The 22,217-nt window shown below is 38.6% G+C and overlaps 1 protein-coding gene across 3 annotated transcripts in view; it reads right to left on the bottom strand.

Annotated features, from left to right (window-relative positions):
• Nucleotides 1–22,217, bottom strand: part of LOC126965302 (stress-activated protein kinase JNK) — a 111,783-nt gene that overhangs the window by 67,060 nt on the left and 22,506 nt on the right. The window lies entirely within an intron of this gene.

The following is a 22,217-nucleotide window of genomic DNA, read 5'->3' as shown; positions in this document are numbered from 1 at the left end:
CAAACTATGGTAAATAAACACCCCTTTGATGTGTCTACGTTAATTAAGACTTCCGACCTTACACCAAGGGCGTACATCTAAACTAAAAGACCGCCAACGCTCCTATGATTCCTCTGTCTTGCTTTCGGCGCAAGTGACCCGTATGTCACTTTCCCCCGTAATCCCAAAAAGGACATTATATACAAGCATACTTCTAGCTTTTGGGTTTAATCATGTGTCAAGTTGTAACCAACGGCTGGTCCGATACAGAAGTCGTCTTAATTTTATTTATATACACAAATTAGCTGATACCCCGCGACGTCGTTCGCGTACGTATTTTTACACCTCGGGTTACATTACTGGAGTTTTAGTAGGGATCCCTAATTTTTTGAAAATGTCATATAGCCTCGGGGATACTGTAGCTTCCCAACAGCGAAATAATTATTCAAATCTGTTCAGTAGTTGCGGAGCCTATCCAATGCAAACAAACAAACAATCAAATCTTTCCTGTTTATAATATTAGTATAGCTAAAACTGAAAACAAAATTTTATGAACGATGCGAGACTCGAACCCGCGATCTCTCACGTTCCGTGCGAGCTCTCTTTCTAACTGAGCCAACCCTTCGAATGACATATCGTTGATAAAATCTTGTATGCTCTGTTCAACTCTCAGGTCGAGCCCCGCATCGTTCATAAAATTTTGTTTTCAGTTTCAGTTGTGTAATTAATCCCAGAAGTGAGGGTTATCACTTTAAAACATAACAAATTGTTTATTTATATAGTTAAATTTCAGACAAAATATATTAATTCAAAACAGACTTTAACGTTTATATTTCAAAGAAATAATTATGTTTTTTTTTCTGACTATGATGGAATCTGTTAGTGTTGAAGGTCTCCAGGAAAGAATTAATGAAAAATGAAGAACTACTTTAACTGTAAATTAACTATTTATCAAAAGGCTCTAAATAAAATTACATCTGAAACTGTGAGACGCTGTTCTACTGAGAGTGTAGAAAAAGCGGTCTGTCAAACATACTGACTGACATGTCTATGACATTTCGTTTTTTTTAAATAGTGTTCTATTTCATTGTTTATTCACAATATAATCACGTGGCTAATTTGATTAAATCTGATCAAAAAACCAGCATCGTATGGCTCACGTTAACACAATTAGCCGAGCGAGGTTCAACACACGAACGGCGCGCATACCTGCAGGATATATTTATAGGTACGTTAAATTGATTTCCGCCGGCACTCTGTCTGCTCCACGTCATGCTAAAGTAATCCGATCTCTTGGCGAACGAAAATACAGGCTGATTTAATATTAACTCCAACAGATACCGGCTTGCACGATACTAGCAATTAGCACAGGCCGATAGGTTATTTAACAGTGAATTTACTCATCTCTTTCACTATCTAGGTCCTAGTCCTTTTGGAGTTCTTGTAATATTGCGGTGGGCTATTTGCGAGTTAATTTTAGGCCAGTGCTCGAACGATTTGGTCTCGTCGATTAACAAGTTATCACAAAAAATCAATATAAAATAGCAATTTAACGAATAACCCTAAGGAATACATGCGTGTAGTCTACTTCTATTCCTTACTTGTACCCACAAGTCACACACCCACATTACAGTTTAAGTGACGAGCCACGCAACAAGAGAATAGTGGGAACTCAATAAATTTTAAAGTGAACAGAATCTAATCATACCAACAAATAAAAACGTACAATATTCAAAATTAAAACACCAAGCAACCCCACTAGAATAAGCACCACTTTATCAGAGAAGGGTATAAGTTAGGTTACAATGACTTGTGGCTCAAGTGGAAGAATAATGAACACGCAATCACCGCGTTGGAACTAACCCTCTTGACCTATAAACAATCCAATACCACGAGGAAACCCACCAACACTGACCTGTTAATTAATAATTTAATTAGATTTCCTACACTAGTAATTGCTTACGTCTAGATCGTAAAAGGATGCTTAAATCAATCAAGACTATATTAATTATCTAATGTTTATGGTAAACATAGTTAAGGCAGACAGCCTACTACAAATTTTCGCTAATAATGGTAGAATATTTACTTACTTAAAATATCTATAACAGGAATAATAAATCATCCCTTAAAATTCGAAACCCTCAGGATTGGCAACGAAGCCAATTAATTGTTCCTACGATACTTGCAAATACTCAACCTACTTTTAAGAGCAGTTCGTTAATTTCACATATCGATCAGCACCGACAATATTAAACTCTATTTCAATACCATAACAGTTCAAAATCCCACAGCTGCAACGAGGATCGATACGTATTTACCGAATTAGTTAGGAAAAATTCTTTGTTGCACGAAAGTAAAGAGAAAGCTTGGTAAATGAACAAAAACTGAATAAATAATGAAAAATTTCACGTTTCAATTATCTGCGAAACAATTCACTTGAATATTTTGCTGTACAGTAAGTTACTTGAAGTTTTAACGAACTCGATGGATTGTGGTCAACATTGTGTGGTGGAAGAATGGTCATCATTTTGGAACATTAAATGAATCAACTATCAATAGATCCCTGTCTTGTCAGGATGCATTCTGAATAGAAAGATATTCCAGAAAAAATAAATGAGTCATGATAATAATTAAATAAATGCGGACAAGTGCTTATCTGGCTCCATTACTGAGGAATTCCTGCTGATGAAATAACAAGAAGAAATTTATTTTCAAGAAAAAAATTACATAATTTAGTTTTCTATATAATATAAGTACCTATGTTGTTTAATAGATCTAATTTTATTTTTCGATATAGTTGACTTTTAGCATAATAAAATAACATTCTCAAATAACTCTTCATCCTGCATAATGCATGAGTATTACCCAAAAATTACTGTACTGCAACGACTACCAATTCAACATCTTCGAATCTTTCCGTTTCTGGTCCTTTCAAATAATCCTTGAACCTAATAAATAGATACAAATTACTGTGGTCGGGTGAACATGGGGGATGTTTAAGTATTTCGAAGCCATCATCACACAAACTTTATTACAGAAGTGTATACATTTACCCTTTAATCTATTTTGTATCTTATCAAGTCTACTAGAATTAGTAATAGGCAATTCCTTATTTCAAGTGTTGTAATTCTTTTTCCCTAGTGTTTTAATAATTTATACAACATTGTACTATATCATTGCCATTGTTTTAAACTAACCACAATCTAGCAATGTTATCCCAAACCGTTTGAACGTTTAGATATTATGCTGCTGAGTAATCAGATTTCCAGTAGAGCCCATTTTTGATCAATGTATTTTAGATAACATTTGAACAGTCTCTGGGACTTATAGTTATAAAAATGCATTTAGCCTTTACCCTTAAAGCATTATGTTTCTTATAAAGACTAATAGAATTAGTAACCTGATTTTAAGTGTTGAAACAATGAAGATTTAGATTAGAAACACACTATTTAGAGCAAAAAGGTGACGACGGTATTATGAGATTTGATATACAGTGTTGTGATTGTGATTTGTGAAATTATCATGAAAAGACTAATTACGGACGCATTGGACATTTGAGACCATATTAAATACTCTAAGTGCCTTTTCACATGCGTACGGATGCGGTCTAAACGGCACGGCTCGGTTCCGTGCAAAATCTTTCGCCCGGCGGCGGCGTGGGGTGGTCGCAGTATCATTGAGGTACTGAAGACGTCGCCGTGTTGCGCCCTTGTTCATGTGGACGAGGCTATCTATACAAGTCTATACATTACTACAAAGACGATTGCTGCGTCAAACCATGTTTATATTGTAAAAGCACGGGCGACACACGTACACGGCACGGTCGCCGTGCCATGTGAAAGCTGCCATTGTTACGTGTAAGTCATAAATTACCTATAGGATTGATTATTGTTTCGATATGTACAAATAAAACAATCAAAACCGCGACTCCTCTCGACCCAATTGCGCAGTATTATGCATTATTTTGTGAACAAGCCACTCCGCGTCATTGAAGTCTGCTTGCTATCAAACAGCAATGCTCTCCCGGCACAGTCGAGATAAACAACGTCGAGGCTCGTTCACAACGTCAATGAGAGATGAGTTTACATTTTAATTGGACGCTGCAGCTCGACGATTCATTAAATAATCATTTCTCTATGTTTTATTTTGTACAAGGGCTTCGAGTTTGTGGTTACGCTTTATTAAATACATCGCAATATAAAATATGAAATTTTATTTGAGGTGTAATTACGCAAGTCTATTGTATGAAAGGTCGTAAGTCATAGTAAGCTCATGATCGCTCAGAGGGCAACGGAGAGGGCTATGCTCGGAGTTTCCCTGCGAGATCGAATCAGAAATGAGATCTGTAGGAAAACCAAAGTTACCGACATAGTCCAAATGATTGCGAAACTGAAGTGGCAGTAGGCAGGGCACATAGTTCGACGGACAGGTGGCCGTTGGGGCAGTAAACTCCTCGAATGGTGACCACGTAGCGGAAGACGCAATGTTGGTAGGCCCCCCATAAGATGGACAGACGATCTGGCCAAGATCGCCGGAATACGTTTGATGAGGGCAGCGCAGGACCGATCGTCGTGGAGATCTTTGGCCTTTGTCCAGCAGATGGTTTGGTGGTTGATCAAAACTATATTTTGTTCAGGTGAATGATTTTGTTATGATAATTTTTAAAGTACCTAACTTAAGTTTCATAGAATTTAATGGTAGTCATTTTTAAAATATTATATTGATAAATCAAATCATGAATAGCAATTCACATCCAAACTTTATCATATAAATAATCCTTTACATTTTAATAAGATTTCTTCAGAACTTTACGTTTAATATAAGGCTTTGAATTTGTTGAGATACACTTCCATTATTTTTTTCAATTCAATTCAATTTTCTTTATTGCTTATATGTTTTTGTAATGTACAGGTGTTGAACATATACAAAAATACATGATCAGCCAAACTCAGCTTAATTACAGTTACATTAGTCTTTGTTTCTGGGGTTACTGTTGTGTTCCTCATGTTTCTTAAATCTATTGATTTTTTTATGTAATAAATAACTATAATATTATCTCGACTGAAGCAACCACTTTTGGCGCGTATCAAATTTATACAAATAGCGCTAAATAGATACAAATAGTGTAGCAGGCCGGGTTCGAATCGGCCGGTCGAGGCAGGCGTGACGTCACAGGGTACGCACCCTGATCAATAATTCACATAGAGGGTGTTCACCCCCGCGCCCTACAAATTGACGAGCTCGCTCGCTCCACGACTATGCGCTACAGATTTTATTGTGCGGACGACTTGCTATATTTAAATCCATCTGCCGAATTGCGTCATAAAATCCATGTACGAGTATGTTTTGTTTTTTTAATACAACTTTTATGTTGGCGTAGTTTAGGAGATAACTTTGTTGACAAAAGAATAGTTAAACAATTCCTGAAGACCGACGTAGCCATGACAAGAAGTAATTAGAGAAGCAAGACCTTCGACGATATATGAAACTCTAATATTTTGAAGTTATACTTCTTTAGGCGAGTTATGAAAAAATGATGGGAGTGACATTTAAAAATGCGCGCTCATTACTGTAACACAAAAGCAACAGGGTGAAGTTGGTTCGTAAAATTTTCTGACGTTTGCGACATTCGTTATATATTTTTTTGGTTTCTTCGTCCATTATTAGGATAGGCAAAGGGTTCAAGCCCGTACAGCCGTATTCGTAATTTAATTGTCAAAGCCGTTGCAAGATTTTGTACATTGTTCTTTCTACAAACGTAGAATAGCACGAGGAATAAATAATTTTAAGGATATTAGCTTTGTTGGGCGAAAGAAGTATAACTTCTTGCGTGCATACATAAGTACACACACACTTTTTTATACTAAGTACAAAATGTTGCTAATTTCACGACTGCAGCGAAGTTCTCGTAGCTGTCAAATTAATATCAATAAGTCACCATTAGTACGGCGTTTTATTTTGAAATTCAAATCAGACAAACTTGTGTTCCTAAAGCTGTTTACGATGAGTGTTATAATCCAATCGCCAAAATCCGCGAACGACACAATCCGCACTAAAATCCGACGTGTTAACAATGGAGATGTATGATCGCTAGCATTGTTCGGAAGACGCCATCAGTCGGCGCCACAAGTCTAGACAATGAGGCGGTAAACATCACCTTGAACGACGGCATCAGCAGTGCCAAGAGCGAGCTTCATTGTCCATTCTCTCCAGTCTTAAGAGAACTACCACATTTCTAAACGTGCTAATGTAGTTTAGCGTGCGAACGTGCTTTAATCCAATTTATTACAAATGTTGGCAGCCAACCAAATAAAAATATATTTTTATGGATTAAAGGATGAAAAACGTGTGTGCAGAACACCTGTGAGAGGCTCCTTTGCACAGGATGCCGGCTAGATTATGAGTACAACAACGGCGCTTATTTCTGCCGTGAAGCACTAATGTGTAAGCATTATTGTGTTTCAGGCTGAAGGGCGCCTTAGCTATTGAAATTACTGGGCAAATGAGACTTAAAATCTTATGTCTCAAGGTGACGAGCGCAATTGTAGTGCCGCTCAGAATTGATGTGTTTTTTCAAGAATCCTGAGCGGCACTGCATTGTAATGGACAGGGCGTATCAATTACCATCAACTGAACGTCCTGCTCGTATCGTCCCTTATCTTCATAAAAATAAAACCTGATCCTCTTTTGAGACAGATGAACACTATTTTCAAGGGTCCACAAATCATATCGATTTGGAAATCTGTTTGAAGTCTTTTTCTAAATTTGAATGTTTAATGAGAAAACTAATCAAATAAAATAATATATAATGCAATGGACAATAGCTTGCTGCCTCATATCTTCTTTTAAGAATAGACAATCATAGACCCAATGTGGTGTTAAAAGTCCAAAATGAGACAATATCCATATGAGAGGATAATTTTCTTTCACTAAAATGGACCTGCTTTTTAACAGGTCTTCTTAACAGGTCTTGTGAGTGAAGACCACAGCGAGGAGAATCATAGAAATATGACTTTTCATAAGTTCTTAAGAGGTGAAGGTTTAAGAAGACGTATAGAGGGACAAACGAGCATTAATGATCACACGCCGACGATTTTCTCTTGCAACACCAGAAGAGTCACAGGAGCGTTACCAGATTTTAATGTAGATACTCTTTTTTTGATGCACTGTCAGATCGACCACACTGTGCAAGTTCATTCCACACTTTTCAATGTACATCAGAGCAAATTCCTTGAATGTCGCACTGTTGAGGAACGCGAATATACAGAGGGTAAGGATGATAAAAAAAAGTTTTTGTTTTATGAAAATAAGGGAACAGTCGAGCAGGACGTTCAGCTGATGGTAATTGATACGCCCAGCTCATTACAATGCAGTGATGCTCCGGATTATTGAAAAACCCAAAAATTCCGAGCGGCAACTTGATACATAAGATGTCAGGTCTCATTTGCCCAGTAATTTCATTAGCTACGGCGCCTTTCAGACCGAATATAAGTAATGGTTACACATTTCTGCTTCACGGTAGAAATAGGCGCTGTTGTGGTACCCATAATCTAACCAGCATTAGTGCAAAAGAACCTCCCACTGATAACTGGTTAACATGAATAGATAACATCTTAGATTAAATGTATTAGAAAGTCCTCTCGAAAAATAAAAACCCTTTCTTCATGGAGACAGCCAAATGTCGCTATAATATCGGTGGCACGCTCGCCGAGCTCGAGACATGGAGCTCCGATATATCACTGCCAAGGTAGCTGTCTGTATTGCGCAGACTAGACTTTTAAAACCAGCTACATATTACAAATATTATCCTAACAAATTGGCTGCAGTGGTATTTCTGGCACGAGCTTAAACTTGTAAAATAAAAGAACGCTGAAACTTTTGCAATATAACAGAAGAGGTTGATCTTTACGATCATAACGTGATCGACCAAATTTTCATGGAAACCCTTTTTAAATCCTGCTCATATAAACCACCCATTTTAAGTTTAAGAAAATTATATAATACTTACCTGTACTAAAAAAAAGAAAAATTCAAACGCCTTGCAAATTCAATGTTAGTATTTTATAAATTCAGTTTCTTTTTTTGAGAGATACATACAACTCCGAGTTTAAGTTTTATGACGGATGCTTTGTCAATTTACGATGTATAAACATTTGTATAATTATATTTTCACACAATAAGGACATTATCAGTGAACAATAAAGTCCTGTTATATAAACAGATCCTTTTGCCAGCATGCGCCTATGGTAATTTCAGGATAAGGTGCGCCGAGGTAATGTAAATGCCTCCTGGTAACTACTTAAGAAACGACGGCATTCATCGTGACCTTAAGGTGCAAGCTGTAGGATGGATGGAGATAACGTGGTGGTGGAAATTAACATGGACTTAGTGTGAACACAAGAATATAGTGTCTTCCCTTAATAGAGACAAGAAGAATAGCGCTAATGGACACTTTCTTAACAGAATAAGTTAAAATTGAATTACTTATAAGCCTAAAGCTAGATTGTAATAAAAATTATAAAAGTGAGATGCTTCTCATAAAAGGAAAAAAAATAAGGACATAGTTAAAATCTAAGAATGTTTGCATCATCTGACTCCAACAAATTAAACTGCAACGTATAAAATACTGAAATTACTTTTACCTTACCCGTTAAACTTTTCAAAAAATTTGAAGTAGCGAATAAACTTTTCCTCCAAGCTCACTTTGCCGTCCCAAACTTTAGCAACCGCAATTGAAATTATCTTCAACTTGAGAGTTTTCCTCCGACTTTTTTGGGTCACATTAAAACCTCATGGTCCCCAGCTCCCTCGGGGACGCGGCTAATATTTTACAGTTGTCATACCTACGTTACACAAAGCCTGACGAAGGACGTCGGCCGGGGATAATGTGAGGACCAAAGCGGTCGACAACAATATTTATCGGATGAAAGAGGGACCGGTAAAATGTGAAACATCTACATGTAGGCACAACACAATTCTAAGATTACAAATTTTTGGTAAATACGAGGGTTAAACTGAAAGTTATTTGAAAATCAGAAACTGATTAAATTTGCAGGTTATTAGTTTTATTGCATCCTATCAAAATAATTTCCATCCGCGTCTTTTTCGAGATGTATGACGATATATTCAACGCAGCATCCGATGGAACCACTGAGCAAAGCACATTGCCCACTCAAGAGTACTCTTATGATGATGTCATTCTAATAGGACTCCTGGTTGGTGATAAGTGATTTACATATTATATAAAAAAACCAAATATAAAAATTTGTAAAAAACTATATTTTGATTGGTGTTCAATTTACAATGCAATTTCGCTACGTTTAATAAAAACGGTTCAATATACGACGAGTGCAGTGTCGTTAGACAGGACAAAAGCGTAAGTGGCTATGAGTTGTTAGTGGCGTCTGCCTTTGGATCTATTTCCATTAACATTTGATACGAGATTTCAGTACACTACAGCCATATTGGCCATAACATTGATTGATAGAATGTCCCAGCCAGACCCACAATAAGAGAGATTAACTGAGTCTGAAATAATAATTCAAATTAATAAAATATTAAAAATTCTCTAAATAGTGCGATGAATGTTTCATTCTGTACGAAAACTACTAAAAGTAAGTTATCAAGATACGTTATAAGTCATACATCCTTGTGACGTTTGGTGTCAGACACTTGGCCCGTGGGGCCCAGAGGCGCGGAGAATGTACAATGTACTATCTTTGCGCCTGAATACGGCTACTGGAAACCCAAGCATAAGCGTCTTGGTACGCCTCCATGTAATGATAGTTTTAATTTTCTGTAGTCATAGTATTGTAAATATAGTTATAAGATTTGTTGTGTTTGCTTAAAACAATACCAGTTCAAAACGTTTTAATATCACTGATGAAGTCATCACATTACATAAACAAACTTTAAAAACTACTAGAGACTAATACTTCACCGCTCCGTCGCAAGTAGAAAAAAATAGCATTCTAATTCCAGAGTCAAGAAGAAGGCAAGTTATATATACGTAGATACACTTTACTGTGACAACCTTCAATCAAATATTTACTAGATTAAAGGTTAAACGGCAAGAGAAAGAAACAAAGGCCATAAATAATTACTGCTATGGCCTTACAAATAAACTTGGTATAAAGTTATAACTGATGATAAACAGAGAAAATGCAAAATGTTTACAATATCGTTGACAAAACTGTCAGTACAATGATAATTCTGAAGTTTTCCTAATGACAAGCAACCTTGCAAATAAACGCGGGAAACATTATACGTCCGAACAAACCATTCGTAAGCAAAATGTCTATTTGTAAACATTTTACATATTTTCGGTTTATGCTTAGTTATAACTTTATGCCAATTTTATTTGTAAGACCGTTTGAGTTTAGTATGGTCGAACGAAAAACGTCTTAAAACACTTCTACGACGCTATAAAAGTACGAGTTTCTTATTCTTGGTAAATAGTGTGTGAATATTTAGAACTATCACATTATATTTATTAGCTTTGTATTTACCTATCTATGTTACGCAATAAAGCAACTTGGGATTTATGTACAATACAATAATTTGCGGTGCTGTTTAAGATATTTACAAAATGACTTTACTTTTTTTACAGAAAAAACTTTTTTTTTGTAAATCACACTATTCCTAATTCAGACTAATTTTCTACATTTTAGTTTGGTTTAGTGTTATGCTTGCAGAATTTGACAAACTTCAACAAAGATACAATAAATGAGAGGACATTCTTTATGTACACCAGTGGGAGCCTCCTTTGCACAGGATGCCGGCTAGATTATGGGTACCACAACAGCGCCTATTTCTCCTTGAAGCAGTAATGTGTAAGCATTACTGTGTTACGATTTGAAGGGCGCCGTAGCTAGTGAAATTACTGGGCAAATGAGACTTAACATCTTATGTCTCAAGGTGTCTCAGCACTCAGAATTTTTGGGTCTTTCAAGAATCCTGAGCGGCACTGCATTGTAATGGGCAGGTCATATCAATTACCATCAGCTGAACGTCCCACTCGTCCCTTATTTTCATTTAAAAAAAATTATAGCACGTCTATCCAAAAACAAAATAGAACATTTTATTTCTTCATAAAAACATATAACAAAACGTATATTACTGACTTCAAAGTTACCCACTGTAAAAAATTGTAGCACTTGAGTCTCCCTTAGCCAAACATTTTCAGAATTACTCCGATACCCTTATCGTGTCTGATAATGAAAACGCACACGTTTCCCCCAACGTTGTGAGCAGACGGTATGTATTATAAGTGGAGAAGTGGCAAGTCCCCCGCACACGTAATTATTGTTACCATTACACCACTACATTTGTCCGCATTGTTTTGCTACTTCCTTTCATTACGCTCTACTGGCCTCTTAATTAAAACATCATATTTATTAAAAAATATTCTCCCTGTGGAGAATGTGCACCTTTTGTTTTCATAGGTTTTTCATCAATAAAACAATGCTTACATTTATTACTTGTTTTCGTAACAATAAATTATAACTTCAATATGACTAATTATAATACATATAAACTAAGATGTAAATTGTGTTCAAGTATTTTAATATAGTAAAAACCGAATGATCACAAATTTATACGATGCCACTCAATCTTTATCTAAACAGATCTAGATATCTTCCTCCTTCTCCGAATGGTCCGAAACTAGTCAGTACCCACACCGATAAAAGGTGAGTAAAGCCGTATTAATAAATATGATAATAACGTCTCACGAAAGTTGTAATAATTTAAGATCTTTATATTATGGTGATTAAGTAAGTTCTTTTATTGGAGCTCCTATATTTCCAATTTTCCTATATGTGGTGGAAAAGTGGATGATAAGAGCTCGAGAAAGGCAAAGGATAGAAGCATTTGAGATGTGGTGCTGGAGCAGCATGTTACGGATACTCTGGATAGCAAAGCTCACCAATGCATCGATTCTTTCGCAGCTTCGTGTCCAAACCTGCCTTTCTACAATCTGCCAAAAGTGAATTCTCGCATATTTCGGTCACATAATGAGGAGGCGGGATGAGAGACTTGATAAGCTGGTCGTAATAGAACACTGAAGGCAAACCAGCACGTGGACGATCCCCTATCAGATGGAGCGGTCAAGTGAAAGGCCCACCCTCGAGTAAGTTCTGTTGTTAACTCTGGAATGGACAGGCACCGATGGAGGCAGGTCATAAACGTAAGATAATTTATAGGTGTTAATTTGCGGAAATCCATAATTATTCAAATGTTGTGAGCCTTCTTGAGTATAAATTCCGTTAAGATTCATCAATTCGCAAGTCTCGTGTCAGAATTTGGCGGGTCAACATCTCTTGAGGATTCCTCGTGCAGAGGCGAAACACGTGTCGAATTAATTGAAGACGAAACTTAGCGGAATTTACACTCAAGAAAGCTTACATCGTTTGAACATAAAAAGTAACACAGCACCAGCATCCTCATCCAACGTTGACCACGATCCTCTCATAAGGGAACGAAGAGATTTTATTTGAGTAATAAATTAAACTGAAATTATTGAGCTACGGCTATTGAGATTAATACATTAGTTATCTATAAATTATTGCGTCCAAGAGATATCATATGTAACTAATAGAGGAGAATTGGATTGAATGAAGCGCATACTAGTCCAACCCAGACGGCAAACGCAATACCTTCGAATACAAATCTTCATACACAATACGCACAGATTCCCCCACCTGTCCCCAGCCTTACACGTTTCCTCAATTATAACTTGTGCTTTGTTTGTGCGCCAAACCGAATTACATTTAGTGGGGTTGCGGGCTGATAAACCGAATTTCCTTTGTTGAATGCGTCTATTCGCTGCGGGCAAGAGGCGCCCTAACGTCTTGCCAGAGGCTTAGATTCAGATACCTGCAGTTTTGTCATTTGTTTACTTTCTAATATAGGTATGGATTTAACCATTACAAAGAGCAAATAGAAATTCAAACATTAATATCCAGTGACTAGATAATTCTCACGATTTATAGAGTCTTGAAATTATTATGTTCAATTTTAATTTATTGCAATTCCATAAATACATTCCTTAAATATAACATTTGGAGGAAATAGTATAATTTGACGTAGTTCCTGAAAAACGTTCTAAGTCACAAACATCACATTTTAAGGAATTCGTGTCTAAAGTTGAATAAATATTAGTGTATTCCATACATGTACGTTGGGCTACTAAGTCATGATGGCATTTAAAGAGTGACAATAGGGTCTCCATTTTTTGTCAGTCCGTTAATATGAACCACTATGATTGTGGTTTGGAACGTTTTTTTTTACGTCCAATTGTACATAGTGTATTACCGATACCCAGTTTGGGTGTCGCAATTAGGTCTGAGCAGCAGACCGTAGTAGAGAGACCCATATTTTAATTTATTTTCGTTAGAGTCGCTAGCATAGTAGCACTTTCCTAATAAAAAGTTTTTCAGTATTTTAATAAATTCATTTTCGTTATCTGTGCTTCGAATTTTGTCTGGCAGATTATTATATATTTTATAGACATTACGTAAGGACTCGATGTATGTTGGCACTTTAGTTAGAAATTTTGTTGCCTTCATTTACTACACATCCAGGAATCCAGTGCTTTTTGTTATGATAAACAATGATACGTTAAACTCTGCACGTCATTAATTAATATACATTAAAAATTTCCACGGTTCACGATTTTCTACACCAACTATAAACGACAAAGTCAATAGTGTCGTATCTCAGTTATTTATATCACAGGCAAGCAACTAACTAAGATAAGGGTGAAAGCAACGGGGTGCTTAAGACAGAGCGAACGAGCGATTATTGCGTATTTTCAAAATAATAACATGTACCACGACCGCGGTATAATTAATATTTTCACGTGTTTCCAGGAAAAGTTATTCGTAGATTTATGTTTCGAGAATTACAAGATATGGAATCACGATCTTATATTTCGTTGACTGACATATAGAGGTAAATAAATATCAGCTCCATGAATGACTAGACAAATCACAAAAAGATGTGATTTTTAGCTCATAATGCGATTAGAACTGATAAATATAAACTTATTAAAAATATCATAAACTTATAAAATAATATACAGGTTTCTTTGCCTAACATAAAGCAAAATGATAACTTATTAAAACAAAACTTCACTCATAGTAACTGAATAAAGCAAAAAATAAAGCAGCTGTTAGTAGTTAACTAACAGCTGCTTTATACTAGTGAGAATATAAGTGCAGGGTCCTCTTTTATGAACTACTGTAAGCTTCACAATAAAGTTTAGAGGAGCACATAATGTTTATAGTACTGCCTCGAGTAAATCATTTTATGAAGTTCTATTATTACTAACAAGCGGCCCGCCCGCCTCGAATCCTGCTAAAATTTCGTGTAAATATGCCTTAAAATCCGATTTTTTCACAATTTTGTTTTTCTTGTTTGTACGCCGAACTCTTAACACAATTAAAATTTGAAAAAAAAAATTGTGAACGCTGCGGGATACTAAAACGCGACCACTCGCCTTCTGTGCGAGCGCTCTTCCAATTGAATCAACCGTTCGAGTCCCGCATCCCGTTCATAAATTTTGTTTTCAAATTTTATTTATGTAATTAATCCCAGAAGTGAGGGTTATAACAAATTGTCTTAATACAATTTCTAAAATAAGAGAAGCCTAATTAATTAACACACAAGTACCAGTTTTAGGTTACCACGCTGCTCCTCACAGTTGAAGCATGTCTTGTCAACATAACGAAGAGTAGCACCGACTATCTATAGAGCGTACTTAGACTTTGCTAAGACTGTACTTACGTAAAACTCAGCTGAGTGTAAGATTAGCATAATCTTTGATTTCGTTTTTAAAGTCATACGATAGCTGAAGTTATGTTGATCATAAGCTAAGACAGCCCAATGCAAAATTCAAGTTAGTGTTTTATCACACTCAGCAAAGTATTACGTAAGTAAAGTCTGAGCAAAGTCTGAGTACGCTCTATAGATTTAACAACAACAAGTTCTTCTCTAGCACTGATCTCTTCTATCTTAGGATAGTGCTCTTGAGAGTCAACTAATAAAGCATTTTTTCCATAAACCTCAAATTTGCAGTTTTTGTAATCCATATTTGCTGTACGGTGTGGAGAGACGGACGTTGAACCATTAATACACCATAGAATACCATTAACAAACTGAATACTTTTGAAATGTGGGTGTATGCAGCATGCTCAAAATTTCATGGTCAGACAGGGTAACGATCGGAGAAGTGCTTATAAAAATGAGAAAGAAGATTGAATTTATCAAAACCGAAAAGAGTAGGAAAGCTGCGTACTATATAGCCACATCTACAAAATAAATAAATATGGTATAATATGGAGGATCATTGAGGGCATAATAGAGGGAAGCAGGGGTAGAGGCCGTAGGAGAATTACATGGCACGATAACATTAAATCTTTGATGAGAATGCTGAAAGCTGACGAGCTAAAAAGAAAGAGATAGAGAAGCGTACAGAGAAATGATCGCCAACATCCCTTTAGATGGAAATGGTACCAGAAGATGAAGAAGTTTTTTGTAAATTGTGTATTCCTATATTCATTTTTATAAGATTTTCTGTGTTGTTAAGGGGAAATATTAACTAAATCCTTTTCCAGATATAAAAATTCTAAAAAACATAACATCGCGCTCGGTTGCGCTAATGCGGGCTACACAAGCGATAAGGACAATTGCCGAATATTCTCCACCAAAATTAGGAATTGTAGCCAAATTTTTGATAGTGAATGAAAAGGAAATATGAAAATGCGTTTATAACACATAAAGGGTCATACAAATATAGTATAATACTATTTTAAACGGGCACGTATGGATATGCCCAACTGTTCCGAACACCATTAAAAAAACGCTCTCCAACCGCTCGTTCACTCTAACCAGCCACAAGCGCACTGTTATTTGCTATCACTAAGCACACAATTCTCTCTGCGAATCGATCGAAATGTGGAGAAATAAAGCCTACAATCGTGTATTTTATTTTCACGTCAAGTGTTCCGCAAACAGCTATTCTGCCCTGTGCCACTGAACAAGTTACATCATTATTTACTAGATGATAGACTTCTGTAAGGCCAGCTATCTTATATATTTTAACGAGCAATTTAGAGCAGTGAAATTTAGCATACATATAGTATCGGGGGTGAGAAATCGATGTAGCTAGGTTTCAATTTTAAAAAAATGTTCCTTTATCCGTGTTTTAACGAGAAACAGCTACAATAACATTAGAATACAAAGGGTAATTTCGACACTATATACAAGATTATATTAGCTCAGATGGGACATTGGGTGATCCGGAAAGCAGAAGACCCCGGTTCGAATCCAGATGTCCTTGTAGTTATATTTTTTCAAGTTTTCTTAATTTCTTAAAAATCCGAGCAAGGCTCAATCGTCCAGGTACGTACTATCACATGAAACCTATATTATATAGCATACAGTTATGTTTTGAATCTAAACACTATTTACACATTGTTTTTTTTTATGGAATAGGAGGACAAACGAGCGTACGGGTCACCTGTTGTTAAGTGGCCCTGTGCTGCCTCGGGGCGTAAAAAGAATAGGGTAGTCCCAGGTCCAAGGGTGTCGTAAGAGGCGACTACGGGCTTTTTGAAAGTGGGAGAGTCACGCTGCTGCCTTATGACGTCAGCACAATCGGGCCAGACTCGTCCGGGTTACTTACCACACTCGCACAGAATACCGGCGTGAAGTAGCGGCCTAGTGCCGCTATGTTTCGCATAGGTTAGTGTCGAGGACCGGAGGCCATTCCCCCCCCCCCCCCAACAAAATATGAGAGCGGTCCTAAAAAATAAATTACCCCAGGAGGGTACCGGCTCTTGTAGAGTCGGAGAATCCCTCCCCGAGCATTCGCGCTCGGGATGCCCCTCGTATTCTGGGGAGGGCACAGTACCGCGTATGTCACAGGACAAACAGGGCAGCAACACCACGGCACCCCGCTCCACGCTTAATGTGGACTTTTGTAACATCCGGGGAATTCACTCCAACTTAAACGCCGTCCACCACCACCTTGAGACGGCGCAGCCGGCCTTGTGTTTCCTTACGGAGACGCAGATATCTCGACCTAGCGATACGTCATATTTAACGTACCCCGGGTACAAAATTGAGCATAATTTCATGCCTCATGCCGGGGTATGTGTGTACGTTAGGGAGGATATCTGCTGTCGCCGTCTCGGCAATTTTGAGGGTAGGGGCCTGTCTACTCTCTGGCTCCGCGTAGATTTAGAGGACCGCGTCCGCATCTATGCGTGTGTCTACAGGTCCCATAGTGGTAACGCAGAAACGGATCACCTCATGGGCTGCGTTCAAGCGGCATTTGATGACGTGCTTGCTCAGATCCCCTCCGCTGAAATCGTAGTCTTGGGTGATTTCAACGGGCACAATGCCGAATGGCTTGGATCACGTACCACAGACTACGCAGGGCGATCTGTGCATAATTTTGCATTGGCGTATGGTCTGTCCCAATTGGTTGAGTCGCCGACGCGGCTCCCGGATGTGGATAGCCACATGCCGTCCTTATTAGATCTTCTGCTGACTACACATCCCGATGGTTACCAGGTCTCTGTCGACGCCCCTCTCGGAACGTCCGACCATTGCCTGGTCAGGAGTGTAGTGCCTATCCGACGCCAACGTCGCAGACCACCAGCGACCCGCCGCGTTTGGCACTACAAGTCAGCAGATTGGGATAGGATGCGTTCCTTTTTTGCATCCTACCCTTGGGGCAGGGTTTGTTTCCTTTCAGATGATCCTAGTGCCTGCGCCGTTGCAGCAGCCGATGTGATACTGCAGGGCATGGATATTTTTATACCAAGCTCTGTAGTACCGATCGGTGGCAGATCACAGCCCTGGTTCGATGCGTCAGTTAAAGCAGCATCTGACTGCAAAAAACAGGCGTATCGAACTTGGGTTGCGGCGCTGGGCTCAAAGGATCCGAACTGCAAAGTTCTGAAGAGGAAATATAACCGTGCCTCCAGATTTTTTAAGCGGCAAATCGCCCGTGCGAAATCGAAGCACGTCGTCAAAATTGGCGAGCAGCTTTCCAGTTACCCGACCGGAACACGCAAGTTCTGGTCGTTGTCGAAAGCTGCTCTTGGTAACTTCAACCAGCCGTCCATGCCGCCGTTGCACATGAGGAATGACACCCTGGCCCATACGGCAAAAGAGAAAGCCGATCTCCTGTGCACTCTTTTTTCCTCCAACTCGACTCTTGACGACAACGGAAAAACACCGCCGACCATCCCGCGGTGTCAGAGCTCCATGCCTGAAGTACAGTTCCGACAGAAAACTGTTAGGCGAGCTCTGTTTTCGTTGGACGTCAGGAAGTCGAGCGGGCCGGATGGCATTTCTCCAATCGTGCTTAGAACGTGTGCCCCTGAGTTGACGCCGGTGCTAACGCGTTTATTCCGGCACTCTTATTCAAAAGGCGTAGTCCCTGATTCATGGAAGTCAGCCCTTGTCCATCCGATCCCAAAAAAAGGAGACAGTTCGGATCCGGCAAACTACAGGCCTATTGCTATTACCTCCCTACTCTCCAAAATTATGGAGAGCATAATTAACCGCCAGCTCTTGGTATACCTTGAGGGTCACCAGTTGATCAACGACCGGCAGTACGGCTTTCGCCATGGTCGGTCGACTGGCGATCTTCTGGTATACCTAACACACAGATGGGCGGCGGCTATTGAAAGCAAGGGGGAAGGCGTGGCAGTTGGTCTGGATATAGCGAAGGCCTTTGATCGTGTATGGCACAAGGCGCTCCTCGCAAAACTTCCATCATTTGGGCTTCCCAAGAGCTTATGCAAGTGGACCTCCAGCTTCCTCACTGGGCGCAGCATACAGGTCGTTATCGACGGTTATTGCTCGAATCCCAAGCCCTTGAACGCTGGAGTGCCCCAAGGCTGTGTGCTATCTCCCACGCTGTTTCTTCTGCATATCAATGATATGTTGGACACCGCCAACATACATTGCTATGCAGACGACAGCACTGGTGATGCCGTATACACGGGCCATGCAGGTCTCTCTCGGGAAAACGTCGACCAGTGCCGGGTGAAACTTGTGTCTTCTATCGAGTCCTCTCTCGAGAAGGTCGCGGAATGGGGTAAGTTGAACCTTGTCCAATTTAACCCCCAGAAGACTCAAGTTTGCGCGTTTACCACTAAAAAAACCCCATTTGCCGTATCACCGCTCTTCGAGAACACTTCCCTTAAAGCCTCGCCTAGTATCGGAATACTGGGTCTCGAAATCTCGAGCAATTGCCAATTCCGTGGCCATCTGGAGGGCAAAGCCAAACTGGCTTCAAAGAAACTGGGCGTCATAAATAGAGCACGGCAATACTTCAAGCCGGCCCACATTCTAGCGCTCTACAAAGCGCAGGTCCGGCCTCACATGGAGTATTGCTGTCATCTCTGGTCTGGCGCACCCCAGTATCAGCTCGATCCATTTGACCGCGTGCAACGCAGAGCAGCTCGAATTGTCGGGGACCCAGTACTCTGTGAACGGCTGGATCACTTGGCGTTGCGTAGAGACGTCGCTTCATTGTGTGTCTTCTACCGCATTTATCACGGGGAGTGTTCCGAAGAGCTGTTCAACCTGATTCCTGCCGCCGAATTTCACCTTCGCACGACACGCCACAAGTTACGATATCATCCCCACCATCTGGATGTGTGGCGGTCCTCCACAGTGCGGTTTTCAAGGAGCTTTCTTCCTCGTACCACGAAGCTGTGGAATGAGCTTCCTTGTGCGGTGTTTCCGGGACGATACGACATGGGTACCTTCAAGAAAAGCGCGTACACCTTCCTTAAAGGCCGGCAACGCTCTTGTGATTCCTCTGGTGTTGCAGGAGAGTGTGGGCGGCGGTGATCACTTAACACCAGGTGACCCGTACGCTCGTTTGTCCTCCTATTCCATAAAGCCGCCCAGATTCTCTTGCAACACCAGAGGAATCACAGGAGCGTTGCCGGCATTTATTATTATTGTGAAACGCAAACTATGTCTTTATACGATAGTTAAGTCGCAAGTAGGTAGCTTATTCGTAATTTTACTCATACATTTTGAAACAGGGCCTTAGGTCTCTTAATGTATCTAAAACGTACATTGTCATCAAAACACATGCCAAAAGATAACAATCAAATTTCTGAAACTTTAAGAAAAATAATTATCAACAGGCATATTCTAACTAAGAAGCAATCTAATTTTATAGGAAACATTGGGTATTCGAATAATTTCTCGATCATTTGCCAATAAACTGTTGCAGCTGTAGAGACTAGACCTCGCTCTTACCAACCAATAATCAATAATTCACCACATTCAATAAATACTACTTGATTTCCCCGACGGTTTGACTAACAAGCCCCATGAGACTTCGCTCAAATCCATAACATGACAAACACTATTTATAAGTTATATATCGATGAATATTTCCTTTTTTTAATATTAGTAATCTACACGTAATATAGTAAAATTGTACCGTAGTAAAAGCTCTAAATTGAATATTTTTAAAAGAATAATTGCTGTGCGTTCTACTAACAATACCGAATGCATAAAAGAAAATGTATGTCCGGACATAACACAAAAACTACTAAATAGATTTAATTCAAATTTTGCATATTAACATGAGTTCGGTTATTACAATACATGCAGGCATTGTACTTTTACAGCTAAGACCACGCTTAACACATTGCAGGCATCAAATAGTGTGTGTATAAATGGGAATAATTTCTACATTTCGATGGTAACACCCCAGGTCAAAAAAAATGCAATTATTCTTCTCAATTCCTATGGTATGGTCTAGGTCAATGACCGTGGACGGCAACAAAATATATCGAACTATTTTTATTAAAATTAATGCGATAACGTAATTATTGATTAAGTGGAAGAACTGAAACTAAAACACCTTTAAGATTGCTCCAATAAAAGTGCATGGAACATATAGAAGTAATTTATGAGAGTGGTTTGCTAAAATTTAAATTATGTATGTATGTTTAAATTATATGTATATTAAGAGCACCACCTACTGTTATCTTATCAACTAAAACTATTTCAGTTTATACAAATGATTTCAGTTTATTCAAAAGAGAGTCTAATTCAATATTTTTTTTTTTTATTTCAGTTTCGCCAGTACAGGTTGACTGAAAGAAATCGCTTTTAAGCGATAAGGCCGCCTATTGCTTGTTATGTATTCTTGATTTATGTAATATTTAATCTTATATCTTTAAACGAACAATTCTTGTATATTTCGCGGGCGATAAATCGATCTAGCTAGGTTTCAATTAAAAAAAATGTAGTACTATATACAAGATATATACAGACTTAGATGGGACATTGGGTGATCCGGAAAGCAAAAGACCCCGGTTCGAATCCTAATAGTTTTTTTTATGCTCAAGTTTTGTACATTCTTAAAAATCCGAGCGCGGCTCAGTCGTAAGGATATTAATTTTGAGGTGTGCAATAAAGTTACATGTATATATATATATATAATTACAGTTGAACGCTATTTTTTTCGATGTATTCAGAATCTATTAAATTATCTAACAATGAAGTATTAAATAATTTCGTCTAGATTTTCCAATTGGTTTGTGCAACACGTCGCAACTTGGCACTTCACTTTTAATCCCCACAGCAAAGTTACACAGCGCTTTTAGCTTGAAGAAAGCCATTCTCTCATCGATTTTGATAGTACGCTTCGATATTGAAAGATAAAATTCAACGGAGCTAGTAACTGTATCGATAAAATTATATGAGATTACAATGATACTGATTACAAAGTGCGATAATTGGTTTTTATTTAATGAAAGAAATTCATTCTCAATTCAACACAAATTGTGAAGGACTTTAATATCCATAGTTGTGTTAAGACCTTTCTTTATCGACCGACTACAAAAACGAGAAGGTTATCAATTCAATTGTATGTTGTTTCCCTCATATCCTCATCATTTATGGATCGTTTTGAAAGTTATATGTTTCCCGACGATCGCCATGACGATCGGTCAACCTATTTCGGTGATCTTCACCAGATCTTCGGTCCATCTTGAGCGAGGCCTACCGACACTACAAACACAACGGTACGTGGTCACCATTCGAGGACTTAACTGCCCCAACCGCCATCTGTCCATGGAGCTATGTGCCCTGCCCACGGCCACTTCTGTATCGCAACCATCTGGGCTATGTAAGTAACTTTGTTTCTCCTAAGGATCTCCTGATTCGATCTCGAAACTCCGAGC

The sequence above is a fragment of the Leptidea sinapis genome, chromosome 7, assembly GCF_905404315.1.
Source record: "Leptidea sinapis chromosome 7, ilLepSina1.1, whole genome shotgun sequence".
Lineage (NCBI taxonomy): Eukaryota > Metazoa > Arthropoda > Insecta > Lepidoptera > Pieridae > Leptidea > Leptidea sinapis.
The sequence above is the reverse complement of the archived record's forward strand: the minus strand, read 5'-3'. Positions and strand labels throughout refer to the sequence as shown.